Consider the following 6,000-nt stretch of genomic DNA (forward strand, 5'->3'; position numbering starts at 1 on the left):
CCCCAGCAGGCATATTCTGTCTTAACATTTGGTACTCTGTGGAAAAGGAGATGTTTGGGAGGCAAATGTAGCCTGTTCTCTGTACTCCTTCCTTTGTTTCAATGCTCTTGTTGACTTTCTCTACATATGTAAATGTAGATTAGTTTTTGTAAAAAAAATTTATAGATCTAATACCTTGTTTGGATAGGCAATTGGAAAGGGCCCAGGAAAATACTCTTGGCCAGTTTCCTTTAATAACCAAGCCAGAGGTGGCAGTTACGTAGGAAGTTTATTACCACCCTGGCCCTTCTACTGTCAGACATCACTAATAGATCCCCGCATGCTTTCTGACAGACACAGCCTCTGAATCCTTCCTAAAACGTTCCAAGTAACTGCCACCAATTGGTCAGAATTGGCACACGAGATGAAACCTTCCTTGCCAAAGCTGGTTTTGCATATGTCTAGGTGCGAGGATCTCATTCCGCCTTTTATTTCTTCCTCAGCTCCTCATGTGGAAATGTATCCAGGCCCCAAAGGCAGGAACAGGGAAGGACTGGCAGGCAAAGCGAGGCATTCTCGGCAGAATGCGGAGCACAGATAAAGATGTGAGGTGACCAGCTGGAGTAACGCGGAGTACACACTGGGAAGTCACATGAAATGAACATGGAATCAGAAGGAAGAGCTAGATTGAGGTAAGCATGGGCATCTAGGCCAAGACATTTGAATGCGATTTGGAAAGTCGGTGCTCCCGAAGGCTGGTAAGGGTATTAGGGTTCTCCAGAGAAACAGAACCAATAGGATAGGAGATGCACACACACACACACACACACACACAAAGGGGTAAGGGTGGGCATTTTTTTAAGGAGTCGGCTCTTGTGAGTGAGGAAGTTGGCAAGTTCAAAATTTGCGGGGCAGGTGATCGGGCTGGAAATTATAGCAGGAGCTGATGTTGCAATCTTGAATCCTACGGCAGTCCGGAGGCAGAATTCCTTCTTTGGAGGACCTCAGTCTTTTCTCTCAAGTCCTTCACCAGATTGGGTGAGGCTCACCCACATTGTGGAGGGTCGGATCATTTGCTTTGCTCAAGGTTTACTGATTTAAATTTTAACATCTAACAATGATGTCACAGAAATTATTGGCTAGAACAAAGTTCATTTAAGTGAAACAGAGTTGATTTAAAGAAAATTATTAAATAAATATTGTGTGCAGATGGTATAGGGATATGTCAAGTATATATGTACTAAAATGGCTGAGGTCAGAGAATGGTAAGCGACAGAATTGCTGTACTCTTGTTACAAGGAAATGTCATAAGGAAATTTTTTTTTTTTTTTAATAAAGATTTTATTTATTTGTTTGACAGAGAGAGAGAGAGGGAACAAGCAGGAGGAGCGGCAGAGGGAGAGGGAGAAGCAGGCTCCCCGCTGAGCAGGGAGCCCAATGCGGGACTCGATCCCAGGACCCTGGGATCCAGTGACCTGAGCCGAAGGCAGATGCTTAACAGACTGAGCCACCCAGGCGCCCCAGGAAATGGCATTTTAAGGAGATTAATTCTGCTGCCTTGAACAAAGGCTATGGACAGAAAATCTTCACCAACAAATAATAAATATGAAAATGTTCTCTCCTGTTATAGTAGTAAAATCATGCCTTTTCTAAAGATGCTAACTTTTTGCCAGATTTCCCGAATGTAATCTTCCCAGTGTGCTTTTTAAAAAGTAGTTGTTTAGGGGCGCCTGGGTGGCTCAGTCAGTTAAGCGGCTGCTTTCGGCTCAGGTTATGATCCCAGGGTCCTGGGATCGAGCCCCATGTCAGGCTCCCTGCTCGGTGGGAAGCCTGCTTCTCCCTCTCCCACTCCCCCTGCTTGTGTTCCCTCTCTCACTGTTTCTCTCTGTCAAATAAATAAAATCTTTAAAAAAATAAAAAAATAAAAAATAAAAAGTAGTTGTTTGTGCTTTTTCTCCCCCCTAACAAATAGAAGTTTTAAATTTTATGTAATCTTAGTAGTTGGGTCTTTTGCTTTATGATTTCTTAAAAGGATTTTAAGCTTAGAAAGTCATCCTGGTTTGGTTTTTGTTTTGTTTTGTTTGAGATATTGATTGATTGATTGATTGATTCATCTGAAAGAGAGAGAGCAGAGGGAGAGGGAGAAGCAGGCTCCCCGCTGAGCAGGGAGCCCGATGCGGGGCTCAATCCCAGGACCCTGGGATCATGACCTGAGCTGAAGGCAAGATGCTCATGACCCCGGGATTGTGACCTGAGCCACCCTGGCACCCCTCATCCTGGGTCTTAAATTCACAGGTCTAACACCTTGCTTGGGCATTTGGAAAGATATTTTTAAATATTTAACTTTTTGGTGTATCTGGGGCTTATTTTGTTGTACACTATGAGGGATGCATCTAGACTAATTTTATTTTCCTTAAATTCCTACTCAGTTACTCCTGTACAAGTTCCTTTTTGGTGATGTCATTTTTATTTTCTAGCAAATTCTTACGTGGATCCAGATCAATTTCCGGACTAACTCTGGTCTGTGTTCTGTGTCTATACATTGTTTCTTTCAGTAGTAAATTACTTTAATGATACGATACGGCCTTATATCTAAATATGTAGTGTGGCTAGTCCCATCTCATATGCTTTCTTCAAGACTTTCAGTGATAAACTTATTTTTCTTCCTGAGAACATCAGAATCTAGTCAGATTCTCCAGAAGTTTCATAGAATGTTAATTGGATTTTGTGTAAATCATTGTGAGGGTTATAATGAATTCATGTATAATTCATTCTGTATGAAATTATGCACATTTTCAATCAACTTTTGATGTTTGTGACTATAGAGCACAGATCAGATTGGAGTCAATGAATTAATCTAAAATAATAATGAAGACATTTTATCTCCATTGCCCCCTTTACTTGAGCAATTTAGATGTATAAATAGCCAAATTGAATTTAATTCCCTTCATTTTTGCACCTAAATGTCTGGTCTAGGTGTAATCCAACAATCAGGGATCCAAAGGCTGGCCTCAGGGAGCAGAATAAAAGAAACGATGATAAACATTGTCGGTGAAAGAATTTAGAAGCTCTTGAAGGGTAATTCACATTTCAACTTTTAACTTTCATTTTAATTCCCCAGGACTTCAAATGGAAACCCATGATCCCTTCTGCAAGGATCTTCACCTGGGGTGTTTTAAAATTTCTTTTTCTCATTTCCTTTGCCCTTCTCATGCTGGTAGTATCTGAACAGCCTGTTCTCCTGGCTCTGGTTAATTGTTGCTACTCTTGAATCTCTCCTGGCAGCAGAAAGCAGTGATCAGACAGGTTGAATGATTCATTGGAAATGTAATCTGATCTCATCTTAGCCATAGGTAAGAAGCAACCTGCTGGGGACCAGAATTGTAATGCTGGGAATTATCTGATTCCTGCAGCCCTCTCTTCTTTCTCTGCCCTGGTGAATGATGGCTGAGATTTGAAATTTAAGGCATGTAAAACATGGTAAACATCGATTTGTTGACTTGCCCATTGAACCGGACATCTTGCCTTCTCGCAGGTAAAACTAAAGGTTACAAGTTCTAGATTTTATTTATAAGGGCAAAGCATTGAAGTGTATCCACTTAAGTTGCTTCTCGATTCAGGGATGTCTTCTTTTCCTTTAAACTATTCTTCCAGCTTTGGGGCCGGGTGCAAAAGCAAAGCAAAACAGCAACCAAAAAGCAAAGGACTCTCCGACGATACAACACCTGAGCTGCAAAGATGGACGACCTGTAGAACAGAGTTGACATGATGTGATCAGTCAGTTCCCGGATGTGAAGGAAAGGAATCCTCTGCAGCGGACTAAGGAAGGCCAGTTACAATGCAGGGAAACCGAGAACTGGTAGGAAAAAGTGGAGAAACTTACAGGAGAAGAGAGAAAAACTGGACATAAGAGTATAAGGAACAGAAAACACAGGAAACTTTAGTGTTGGTGGTGACCCGTTACACTGCTGTCCCCCAGTGATCACATCTCCCTGTATTTGCCCTTGTGTAGTCCTCGCTCTTTGAACTGGAATAGGGCCCGTGACTCATTCTGACTGACTAGAAATGGTGGAGTGATGCTGTACGCCTTCTTGTGTCTGTATGGGAAGACTTAAGAAGTTCTGCTTCTGGGCTCTGAGCCCCGATCTGCCTTATAAGGATTCTGTTACTCTGCTGGCACTTTGTGGAGAGGCCATGGGAGAAAAGCCCAGCTATTCAGTGCCCAGCCAAGCCCAGGCCCCTGCTGACTGACAGCTGGATGAATCCATAGAGTGACCATTGGCAAGGTCAACAGAAGAGTCACCTGGCTGAGCCCAGCCCAGATTACAGAATTGTGAGCAAATAAAATGGCCATTGTTTTAAGTCAGGAAGTTTTAGGCTGGTTTGTTCTATCACAGAACATAACCGTTGGGATGATAACGGAGAAGCATCAAGGACCAAGGCCCAGGGACTCTGTTGTCTCGGACAGCATGGTGTGGAGGGAAGATGCAGGCCTGGAACCACAGCAAGCTTGGGTCATAGCCTCACTTTTTAGCTTTTTGCTCTGTGGACCGGGGCAAGTTATTTAGTCTTTCGGGGCCTCAGTTCTGTTATCTGTAAAATGAGAAAAATATTTCTTCCCTCACAGGATAGTTAAGAAATGAAATGAGTGAAAGTTTGGGGCACATATTAAGTACCCGCCAGACCTGAGTTCTGTTCCATTTCCTCCTTACGGTTCCCTCCCTCACCCCCCGCCCCCCAGGGCTGACCTAAACTGCATTAACCCTTAAGGGTAGTCCTGTGCCCTGCTAAAGGTCATTCTGTCATAGGTCGGTTTTGCACTGTGTATGTAGTTGATAAACAACCACTACATTTATATGAAAAAGAAGTAATCCACTAAATTCTAAGTGATGGATTTTTTTTTTTTTTTTTTTAAATGATGGTAGCTTCTGGGGCCAGTGTGCCTCTGTGTCTATATCCTGGAATACACCTGCTCCTCTGGACTACCACAACTTTTTATTAGACTAAGCTTGGGTCATGAAGGAACATTACATTCAGTTTATTTTATTGCAGATGGTAGGAAGGCATGCACTAGATTTCCATTAGGTTTTCACCAAAAAACTTCCTAATGTTTGTAAAGTTCACTTAGGCAAGAATTGCACATTTTGAGGCAGCACAGGATAAAATTTGGTTCTTACTGAACCCCCCACCTTCATACTAGAAGGTGAGTTAGGACCCTGGAAAGATAGAAGTCCCATATTGAGTGTCTGAATTATGTTAACACTGTGCAGACTCCAAGTTTCCAAGCCTTCTGAGAGAAAATACACATACATCCATACACTCACATACACACATGCACACACACGAATGAAAGAGAGGACTAAGGAGAGAAGAAGTAAACCTGCCATGACCTCAGTTTCCAATTTGTAAAATGAGAAAGCCAGACTAGAAGGTTCTCCAAAGCCATTTCCTGCTCTAAGTGTAGCAGACATCTCAAATGCTGGACCTGTATTAGCCCTTTGTGGACAGGGAGATGAAGAACACGGCTTGCTCTCCAGCAAAACTTTAATTGCAGAGCTTTAATTAGAGAAAGAATCAAAATTCTCTTTCAGATTATGTTTTTTTAATTTTATTTTTAATTGTGTTTTTATTGTTTCCATTTTATTTTAAAAGAGAAATGAAAGCTGCAATTTGCCAAATTGCTGCACACTTTTTCTTGCCATACAACTGCCCTAGCAAGTTAACCTAAAACAGTTTTCTAAAATGTATTTTTAATGGGAAACTGAGATCGCTGAAATTTGTCTTGAACATTTTTTTTTTCCTTTAGACCTCTTATAGGGCTCTGGAGTTTCCATACCTCCGTGCCAAGAGCATGGCAAAGGAATTCGGCTCAGCTTAGTAATTACCTTGTGCTAGTCTTGCTCAAAGTTGTTTTTCTCTTAATGGGTTAGGAGAGCCATTCAAATGCTTTGATTCTAGTCATCAAAGTTCCAATGGGGAGGGTAGGTGAATGTGTATGTAATGTTTAGCCTATAAAAATGG

The 6,000-nt window shown here is 41.9% G+C and overlaps 1 long non-coding RNA gene across 6 annotated transcripts in view; it reads left to right on the forward strand.

Moving 5' to 3' along the window:
* Positions 1-4,748, forward strand: part of LOC144382845 (uncharacterized) — a 147,829-nt gene extending 143,081 nt beyond the window's left edge. For all 6 annotated transcript variants that reach the window (XR_013450276.1, XR_013450273.1, XR_013450277.1 and 3 more), the window contains exons 2-3: positions 483-671; positions 3,634-4,748. This is a non-coding gene — a long non-coding RNA (uncharacterized LOC144382845). The remainder of the gene's footprint in view (positions 1-482; positions 672-3,633) is intronic.
* Positions 4,749-6,000: the final 1,252 nt, after the last annotated feature.

Source organism: Halichoerus grypus, chromosome 8 (genome assembly GCF_964656455.1).
Source record: "Halichoerus grypus chromosome 8, mHalGry1.hap1.1, whole genome shotgun sequence".
NCBI classification, from domain to species: domain Eukaryota; kingdom Metazoa; phylum Chordata; class Mammalia; order Carnivora; family Phocidae; genus Halichoerus; species Halichoerus grypus.